Below are 11546 nucleotides of genomic sequence, written 5' to 3'. Positions count from 1 at the left end.
AAAGTTTCCAAAATTAATGAAAGATAATTTCAGCATTGAAATGAAAGTTTCCAAAATTAATGAAAGATAATTTCAGCATTGAAATGAAAGTTTCCAAAATTAATGAAAGATAATTTCAGCATTGAAATGAAAGTTTCCAAAATTAATGAAAGATAATTTCAGCATTGAAATGAAAGTTTCCAAAATTAATGAAAGATAATTTCAGCATTGAAATGAAAGTTTCCAAAATTAATGAAAGATAATTTCAGCATTGAAATGAAAGTTTCCAAAATTAATGAAAGATAATTTCAGCATTGAAATGAAAGTTTCCAAAATTAATGAAAGTGATAGCCATGAAGTGATAAATAATGAAGTCTGCCATGTTGGCAGATTTTGAATCCTGACCAAGTATTTAGTTGCAGTTCTGGAATTATGTAAATCAAATAATATATAACCAATTTATGTAATATTTATTGGTGGGTGAATATACGAAAACAAACCAGCGTTTGAATTTTACCATAGAATGCATGCTCACGTTTTCCGTAATTTCATCAGTAAAGAAGTGAATGTGAGCGTCACAGAATATGAACAGTTCACGTTTACATTTTCCGTGATTTATGAAGGGCAAAGAAGAATGCATTTTACAGCATTTAGATTTCGTAATTAAGTGGAAGTTATGAAAAGATAGACTCTTTTAATCAAGTTCACACTTATAAGAGCTGCAAAACTTTCAAGTTTCAAATGGAGTTTTTCTAAATTTTGTTGGAAAGAGAGAGGTGTACATTTCCCCTTCCGAATCTTTTGTTTTTTCTCTCTATCACCACAATTGACATTTTGCTAAAAAAAAAATTATATTTTTTGCCTAATATTGAACAAGTCTATGCCATTTGACCTGTGATTTACAGGCCTTTCTCATATTTTTTTTTACATTTTGTGTGACTCCACACATTTGTGTCTGGTTGATTTAGCTAAAACATCAGAAAATTACCCAGTAATATACAGTTACTATTCGGTTTCCCTTTACTCATTTTCCAGGCTATGAAGGAAAAAAAAAAAAAAAAATGGAATTCAATTTTGGGACAAGCAAATGAACAGACAAGTTGGTTCGAAAATGTGCCCGCTCAGCGCTTCCCCTGTAAATATGCCCCCTGAACACGGATGGGGGCAACTATACTTACTAGCAAAGACTTGGAGTATTGTCTTATTGGGGTTTTATAATAAAACGGAACTGCTTATACAGTCGACGCTCGATATAACGGCCGCCTTCGTGCCGTCGAAAACGGACGATATATTGGGAGGGTCGTTATATAGAAAGGAAAATATATATGACAATCGTTATATGAAAACATTTCAGATTTATTCTACCCGTCGTTTTAATGGAATGGTCGCTGTAACGTGGAGTCGTTATAATAACGACTGTATATTGTTTATTCATCTGACCACCGATTTGGCTAAATTCCAGTTACATTGCTTGGTATTTTATCTACGCGCGACAAAAACTATGATTGGGAACACGAATCGATAGCTCGCCAAACGTTGCCTATGTGATTGATTTGCCGTTAGTACCAGGCCTCGAACTCTAATTTGTTAGTGCCACGACAAATTGATGTAGATCCCTCGTGAACCAATCAGAAAATATGCGTCTCCCTTCCCTTACATCCAAGTGGGAACATTAGCGATCAGTTTTATTACTTTACTTGGAACATGGTGAAATTTTTTAGTTTTAAGGTTTTAACTAATGACCGTTGTACTATGCAGCAGCGTTTCTGTCCTCACTATATGGTGAATATAACAGGTAACAGAAAAGCCTTACGGGCGGGGTGAAGTTCAGTCTTTAATGTGAATAAGGCGAACGATATTATGGGGCAATGAAGCTCTCTTGTGCCTTGGAACAAAGGATCAAATACCGTGCAGAACTAGGTAGGTTTCGGAAAGTTCTAAATTGATATTTGCCGTGGTTGTAGAGTCTGACGCATGATGCGCAGACTGTTTTAAACCAGTGGTTCCAAATCTAAAGTGCACGAAAAACTATCAACAATAGTCAAAAGAACGAGTAAAGTAATGAAAAAATGCAAAATGGTTATTTGACATAATTTATGACAGTGGTTCTCAACCGGGGGCATTAGGATATTCCAGGGGGGGGGGGCATGGAGGAAAATATCGCAAAAGGGGAGCCACGGCTGCTTATAAGGGGGGCCATGAAGAAATTTATTAAAAGAGTGACCAAAAAAATTTTTCCCCTATTTAAGCAACATTAACATAAAGATTTGATTGGTTGGAAGGATATTTCAATGCCGAGCATAAATAAAGATCTGAGTAGTTGAAAGATGAAATTTAGCACTTGAAATATCAAAATTTTTAAGAGTTTCACGAAAACAATGATTTTTTTGCGTGTGTGTAACCAATTTTTCATAAGTAGAGCTCTGATTTTTATGACCTAAAGATGAAACGTCGTTGCTCTGCTGATAAGGTATTAGCAACTACGTTTCTTCTTTAGGTCATAAAAATCAGAGCCCTTGTCATGAGTTTGTTATCAATAATTATAAGGTTTCGAGATGAATGTATATATGCATGCAGTGTCACTTTATTGACAGTGATTGACAGTATCAACCAAAAAACAACGTTAAATGCGGATAAAACGATTTTGTTGGTATCAGAAGAGACGGGGCAGTAACTTTGTAATTGGGTTTTTGAGCACACTGTGTCTGTATAAAAAGTTAACATTTTTATTTTAATAACTGTACAACCCCTCGCAACATGAACGACATATCCGAGTACTATACACGTTATTTGGATAATTTTTCTAATTGAAATTATTCCTGTAGTGTGAACGCGGTTTTCCAGTAAAATACCATACGTCATGTTACCTATGCACCCTGTACATTTATGTAATAGTGTCTGTTGTGTGAAATATTGTGTAAGCCAAACTCACACGTTGCGTTGTTCGCCTGAGAGACAGAGGCCACATTATGAACCAAAAAGCCACTTGGAGATAGCTTGTAATTCAACGAGACAGATTTTCATGATGAATGTAAATCTCACCATATCAAAATTATAATCAATAAACCCATAATTTTTTTATTTGAAATCTAATTATTTATGATTTCTGATTAGCTTGAAATTTTGATTCACCCGAATTCAAATTTACCCAAGAAAAACTAATTTGTAAATAATTCAAACTTCATCCTGTACAGTAACTTGATGGCATTATGCCGTCTTCAAGCGCAATGTTCACACACATTTGATTGAAAAAAATTTATTATATATATTTTTTACTGTGGTGTATTATGTTTATTTTGCTTTTTCGTTATTTTCATAAATTAAAAATAAATTAAATTTAAACTTATACTTCAAACAATATTTGAACAATTGTTTTTTAACGAGAAAACGGGGGGGGGGGTAGGAAATTAATCATGGTCGTAAGGGGGGCCACAGGAATGAGAAATGGTTGAAAGGGGGCCATGGGCAAAAAAAGGTTGAGAACCACTGATTTATGACACAACTACGAGAAAAAAAAAGCATACCATACACGCCTCTCACGCATTTCTAAGGATGACGAAGCCTCCTACGCATTTCAAGTGGTACGCCTGCTTCGTACGAATTTTCGAATTTTCTGAATTCTTTTACTGAAAGAAGTTAACCAGTCATCTGACTAGTCGCTGTGGTGGTCAAGTGGTCATAGTGACAGACTCGCATCGCGAGGATCCGGGTTCAAACCCCACCGCAGTGGTGGTCGGCTGAAGTTGGTTTTCTGTGGTTCCCAACTTCGAGGCGCGAATGCGAACCGATCTCCCCGTTAAAAAGCTTCGCCGCAGAGAGCAACAGCTCTACTACGGTACAATTATTCATTCATTACACTTCACTCACTATGAGTTGAGAAAAATCTCGTAGTTTAAAAAAATTCATTGCAGATGGCAGCACTACACATAACAAGTATTACACAGAAACGAACTTCACGGAAGGTTCACTACACACGCATTTCAATATGTAACAATTTGTTGGAAGTTTCGCAGAAGAATATGGACGAGGTGCATATCTGGTTTAGTAGTAGTAGTAGTCATCTGGCTATGACGGAATAGGACGTCGGGACAATTTCCGGTCTAATTATTTCAATTCTTGAAAACTGATAAGAAATTATTTCAATTATTAATTGTTTTTGTTTTGCCAACAAGGAAAGACGGGTGGTCCAGGACCTGGCCTGGCCACGGCAGAGGGCTCACCCGAGCCAACAAGCCAACACGCGTGGTCCAGGACCTGGCCTGGCCACGGCGGAGGCTCACCTGAGTCAACAAGCCATCGAGGGTAGACGCGTGGTCCAGGACCTGGCCTGGCGACAGCGGAGGGCTCACCCGAGCCAACAAGGAAAGACGCGTGGTCCAGAATCTGGCCTGGCCACGGCGGAGGGCTCACCCGAGTCAACAAGCCAACGAGGGAAGACGCGTGGTCCAGGACCTGGCCTGGCCATGGCGGAGGCCCACCTGAGCCAACAAGCCAATGAGGGAAAACGTGGTTCAGGACCTGGCGCTTGGCCAGGTCCTTTTATGGCCTTTATAGGGCTTTTTATGACCTAAAGAAGAAACGTAGTTGCTAATAACTTATCAGCAGAGCAACGACGTTTCATCTTTAGGTCATAAAAATCAGAGCTCTGCTTATGAAAAATTGTATACACACACGCAAAAAAATCATTGTTTTCGTGAAACTCTTAAAAATTTTGATATTTCAAGTGCTAAATTTCATCTTTCAACTACTCAGATCTTTATTTATGCTCGGCATTGAAATATCCTTCCAACCAAAGGGCTTAAGCTCAATAAAGCTAAAAAGGACATCAGAAGAGCTCATCAGAATAAATTGTATATTGTATAATAGAAATATTTAAATTTGTATATACTTTTTTTTTTTTTAATGTGCTTTTATATTCAATGTTCATGTATTTTATATTTTAATATGCATAATAAAGCACCCGACATCGCCCAGCCCCCTCATCCGGGGCAATGGCTAAAATTGATAATGGTCGATAGAGCCTGGGCGGTGCACGGAATGAAATGTTTTTGTTTATGATTTTAAAAACACAGTTAAGAACATGTGTGTGTGAAGAGAGAGAGAGAGAGAGTCAGTTTCAATGCATTCATAAAAAATTTTAATCAGGAAAATATATTTTATATTAATTTCAAAAACTTAAAAATGGGGAAAAAAGGAGAAAGGGAGAGAAATCTACTGGCCAGATAACTGGTTATATAGAACACTTATATATTAGAACACTTATATATACAGTAGCAGGAGAAAGAGAGAGGGAGAGAGAGCAATCCGCAAGTTTTTGCGTACCAGTTCTGAAAGGACTGTACATTTCAAAGTTTACGCACTTCTAAGAGTAAGTTCGTCTCCTATGTATTTTAAGTGGGTACGCAAGACGAACGCATTTCAAAGGATACGCAAGCTTTGAAAGCATTCATATTGGTACATGCGTACGCCTTGAAAGAATTTAGGGGGGGGGGGGTACGTATTTACGTTTCAAGCGGATTTTTAGGGGTACGCAACATGCCTCGGTCACCCCCCGCCCTCCCACTCATTTCTAGACATATTTAAAGCATTGAAAGGTTCGGAACCACGGCTCTAGACTAAAATGTATAATAATGTTTTGACCAATTCTGGCAGTTCTCTGACTAAATTTTATACAAAATTTCTTAGCGTAGTTAAAAAAATGTGCCCCCATCAATATACTAGGCGCCATTTGAAGGAATTTTGAACCAGTTAATGGTCACCACTAATATTTGTGTCTGGTTGATTCAGCTAAAACATCAGAAAATTGTCCAGTAACATACAATTACACTATTCGGTTTCCCTCACTCACATTGCAGGCTATGAAGAAAAAATAAATAATAACAAATGGAATTCAATTTTGGGACAAGCAAATGAACAGACAGGTTGCTCGAAAATGTTTCAGGAAACGTATATGAATATGTATGTATACGGCTCGTGTCGTAATTTCCTGTGTGTTCGATGTCCTGCTCTTCAAGAAGCAAATACCAGGGTTTATTTCATGACGCAAACTGGACGAATTGAATTAAAAGAACGTGAACAAAGCATACTCGTACATCATATTCAAAAATATAAAAATTGTAGGTATGTTAAATGTTATGTTTGGCAATAAAAGAGCTAACATTCTTTGCAGTTCCGTTTCCTGGTGGTGACTTCTTTCGCCCAACGGACGAGTCCGTCACACAACTTCAATTTCCATAGAAAACAGTTCCCTGAATTTGATATTCGCCTGAATTTGAATGTATTGAAAACTGCGTTGATTAGAAAAAAAAAAAAAAATACACACACGTGCGAGTGGATATAGACGTTTTACTATTTTAATATTAGAGAAGAAATACAAAAATCTATGAGGTAAGAGTTTTTGTTTTTGCACTTTTCAATGGCCGGTCATATATTTTTCAATTTGATGTCTTTCAAAATATTTAGATGCGAATATAGCGCATACATCAAAGGCCGTAAACCCAAACATAGTTAGGGTCACCCTTACAAGGTACGGGACCACGTGTGTCTCAACAGTTTAGGGGCGCCAAAAATGTTCAGTTAAAAAAAGGTCCATTTGCCCATTCCTTTTCCCATTTTATGGGGGATGGGTATCGGCATTTATTTTTGTATACAGAAATGATGAGGAATATCCATAAAATATTTCTCAAAAACACAGTTAAATGCAAATTAACAACAAAAAATTGATGCAAATTCAGCATTGAAGGAAATTTCAAAGTAATGAAAGAAACAAGTTTGAAACTAATGAAAATTTTAGATTTTATGTATAAAAAATAATTCAAAGAAATAATTTCTGCACCAATGGAAATTCAGAATTAATGAAGAAATAATTCCAGAATATCGACGAAAAATTAATTAATGGGAGAAAAATTCCAAAATTGATGGAAACTACTCGGAATTAATGAAAAAATAATTTCAGAATTGATGAAAATTCAGAATCAATCCGAGAAACAATTTAAGAATTGCTAAAAGACTCCAATAATTGACCGTCAGTGCGGGGCCTCACAAAGTGTGGGGCCCGGTGCGACACTTGTCACACACCCGTAAGGGCGGTTCTGAACATAGCAAAGGGCCAGTCAATAAGATGCGCATATCAAATGCGGGCCGCATTCTGGAGAGGATCCATAAGGAACGCGATTGCCCCCTTCCCTCCCCAACCGACAAGAACCGGATAATATGGCGGAAAGAAATGTGTCTGCCCTTAAAATGCGGAGCGAATGATGACATAGTGATCTTATAAAGCTTTTGAGGGCCGTACTTGGCTGTAAATTTGAGACTCTTGGTATAAATTACGCAATTAAATTTCTCTACTTCACTAAAAGAAAATAATTCATGAAATAACTCAATATCCATAAATTTTCGGAATTTTTCGTGACTATTTGCATCTATTCAACCTTTTTAGAACATCTTAGAAATGTAATTATGAATAAGTATTCATATCAGATATTAATTATGGTGGTGGTAAAGTAATAATACCTATAATTATCCACAGTTAATTAGTTTAAAAAATTTATAGGATTCTAAAATCTTGTTATCTATTATTTTTATTGTTTGTTATCAAGTGCTTTCTATGAAAAGTATTTCGGAAAATTTCCTTTAATGCGCAATATTTTTAGGAATCACCGTGCTGATTTTAAGGCTGATTATCCAACTATTATGCATTTTTTTCTTCCGGAAATTTGTGAATATTGTCGATTTAATAAGTTTGATTGTTGAACAGATTTTAATGGCAATATGTTCCAAGATAAATGGTTGATGATGCTGATCTAGTGAAAGAGTCGATCAAATGTGATGGAGAAGAAGAGTTCGCTAGCAGCTCGGAAATTGAGACAGAGTGAGAATACTGCATATTCCACGCTCGCGAGTTTGCTGCCTGTTCCCGAGAACTCGGCCACACATCTGGACAAGGCATCCATACTTAGGCTGACAACTTCATATCTGAAGATGAGAAATATATTTCCCAGAGGTAAAATCACACACACACACACTATTTTTTTCGACCATGGTTCGATTGAAAACTGTCCAAGTTAGTTAGAGAGGTGTCCAAGATAATAGATATAAAATATTGTGGACATTCTCTGTCTAATGGGATTATGGCTGGTTCCATTCCAAATCATCCAATGCAGGAAGATGTCTAGAGTACAGAGGTGTCCAAGTTGACAGGTATTAAAACTAGCTATTAAAAACGTGATATTTAATGCTTACCCCAAAACGAGCTCTGATCTGGACTTACGAGTTTGTGTAAATAATAAGACACAGAAATAGATTCGATAGAAAAATGCAGTATTCACTTCATAGAGCATGTATATATCAAAGGTGCTCAACATTCAAAAATATCTACGGTGATATTTAATAGCATTTTAACCACAGGCCTGATCACATTCATAGTGAAAGGGATCAGCAATATGGGATAATCACTGATTAATCACCGATCAACACTTGTATGAAAAATGATCTAATTATTTTTCACAAAATTAAGTTTGAGGTCACGGGTTGCATCAGATGATTTCCGTGGACCACATTTGGCTTGCGAGCCAAAGGTTGAGCTCTTAGAGGAGGTAGCTCTGTAGGGGACTTATCAATAGGTAAAATGTTGGTTCAGGTGCCCAATAACTTCCGAAAGGTTTTTTCCGTTTTTGGCGCACCGAATAAGATGCCATTAAGAATATTTCATATCTTCATGAAGGTTGGTTGATGATGTAAGCATCATCCAAACCCCCCTCCCCTTGTCATTAAAAGTCAGAAAATCGGAAACCCCTTCTCCCCATCGATGCTGACGTAATACTTGAATGACACCCCCTCCCCCCCCACCTAAAGCCATTTACATTTAAATTTCTTCTCTAAAGAGTGCGATGAAAATGTAGGGCTGTGTAGACAGCTCAGAACAGGATAAAACCTTAATTATGTATACCCTTGTACACACTAATTTCAACGTTCTAAGACACAATATTCCAATGATAAACTTTTCCCAAAAATTATTTTCACGTATTATTATTAGACTTGCACACAAATCATATTATTATTTACTTATTATTATTAGTTTCATTATTACTTTTATTACGTACGCAATACGCACACGTACGGATGATGGTTATGATGACAGTATATCAATTATGGTTTCATTTCTAATCTCATTGAAGGATTGGGATCACCATGGGGTGGGGGTAGTACAACAGATCAGATGTATCAACGCACGTTGAAAGAGATGGGATCATATCTACTGCAGGTAATTAGTTTTTTAATTAGTCTTCTCCTGTTTCAATATTGAGACGTTAAAACGTGATGTGTAATTTCTTATTGGAAAATTCTTTATCAATTCAATCTGGTAAGTTTCACAGAAACCGCAGAAAAATACTGTAGTAGAAATGAGTAAGAGTATGGGGTTTAATGAAGATTTAATTGCGTGGGTAAAAAAACATTCTGACGAAAGTCAAAGTCTAGTTGAAAAAAATATCAAAATTTGGACCTAATATTATTATAATTTTTTTGCGAATTGTTTTTACAGACATTGGATGGATTTATCTTTGTGATTGACCAGAATGGAAAAGTAGTGTACATTTCGGAAACAGTTTCTGTACATCTTGGCTTATCTCCGGTAAGTTACAGTTATTGAGTTACAACCTCTTTACTCGTTGCTTAGAAAGGATGTTATTACGCATAGCTTCGTATAGCTCAGGAGGGGCCAACTTCTCACTGTTCAAGGGCCAACATAATGGTCAGCTACAGCGTCGCTTGCCGCACCAGCGACAACACTCCGGTGTATAAGCCGCACCACTAAAATTATTCGGAAAACTCACAAATTTGTGTCCGTCATAAGTAATATGGTGAAAAACGGACAATTTAGTTAAATTAAAATTTAATTAAAATTTGTTACATTAAATTTTTTTACATTGAAATTTCACCCTGGGCTCCACTTCTTCATAAACTGATATATATCCCCATTGTTTATATGGTTCCCAGCTAGTAGATGCAATGTGGGTTCGAACCCCACCCTCGCCACAGTGGTGGCGAGGGTGGTCGCCTGGTTGACTGAAGTTGGCTTTTTGTAGTTCCCAACTTCGAGGCACAAATGCGAGAGCTAATCTCCCCGTTAAAAAGTCTCGCCACAGAGAGCAACAGGCCTACAACGGTACAATTCATCAAGCACTACACTTCATTCATGGTTAGAAAAATTGATGGTAGATGGGAGCACACTTCACATAACAAGAATTACACAGAAACAAGTTTCACGTCAGGTTCGCAACACGTACACACATTCTGGCATGCACCAATTCGTTAGAAATTCCGTAGAGGAATGTGTACGAGGTGCATGTACGGTTAAATGGTAGTAGTAGTAGATGCAATGCATCAAAAATTACCTTTTTTTTGCAAATTAGTCCATTCAATTACATCCATAGTTTGAATTTTACAGACAAACATTTTTTTCTACATTTGTCTGCAATTATTTTTATCTGACTCCTGATTTAGCAATCGGTGGGGCCGCACCGTTCCAATAGAGGCTCAAGAAACTGATTCACGCACCGGTAAACTTCGAGAGGAATTTTATTATTTGGATGGAAAGATTGCCAAAAAGACAGTCCTGTGGACATTATTGACTGTCATGGGTAAACCCGTGATGATGCCAAGATAAAACGAGCTAGCTTCGCATGGACCAGGCAGACTACCTGTAGAGGTGGAAGGATGCGCACCCGCCGCAACATTACCTGGTGCTCCTGTATGTCCATGAGATTACACGGAACCAGATTTGCGATACATGCATTCTTATTACTTGAGTTACCTTCTTGGAACAGAATATTGGTAGTTTGGTTTGAGAAAGTGTTAGTCTGCTTCAATGTGGAATGCCACCAACCTGCTAATGTCCTCCTATTTAAAGACTACTTCTCTGTTTTCGACACAAAAAAAAAAAAAAAAAAAAAAAAATCATCGTGTAAGAGTGTGGAACTCTCTTTTTCAACGACACAATATGAACAAGATCATCCCATATGACACATTTTTGTTCTCTGGAATTATTTGGGTCCGCGTAGCCTAGTCGGTTTTAATTTCGAGGCGTCATTGTGAGTCGGCGTCCACTTCGAAAAAATTTCACTACTGTGAGCAGAACCATGTGCATTTAGCTACAAATACGGAGGCCACAAAAAGGTAGTTAGTCAAACGTGGTGGGGGGGGGGGGGGGGAGGAAGGCACCCAGAAATGTGAATTTTTCTGCAAAAAAAAAAAAAAAAAAAAAAAAAATAGGCCGCATGTGGCCCGTGACCAACTGTTGGCCACTCCTGATATACTTAGATCATTTTTTAGATGTACCGGTTAATAAAAACTGTTCATAAATATGTTTTATAAATTTATATTCTAAGGATGGTATGCTGTGTGTCGGATCATGTTCGAGTCGTTTCTAGTTAAATAAAAATACAACCCACACACAATATACTGTAAACAACGAAAATTCAAGAAAGTTAAACGCGATTTTTTGGTTTCTAATTTTGGAACTCACGCATATATTCTAAGGAAAAGAAATAATTACTAAACTATACAAA

This window comes from Pholcus phalangioides, unplaced genomic scaffold, assembly GCF_987345545.1.
Source record: "Pholcus phalangioides strain wild (caught in Gottingen) unplaced genomic scaffold, Ppha-v1.0 ptg000009l_1, whole genome shotgun sequence".
NCBI lineage: Eukaryota > Metazoa > Arthropoda > Arachnida > Araneae > Pholcidae > Pholcus > Pholcus phalangioides.
The sequence above is the reverse complement of the archived record's forward strand: the minus strand, read 5'-3'. Positions refer to the sequence as shown.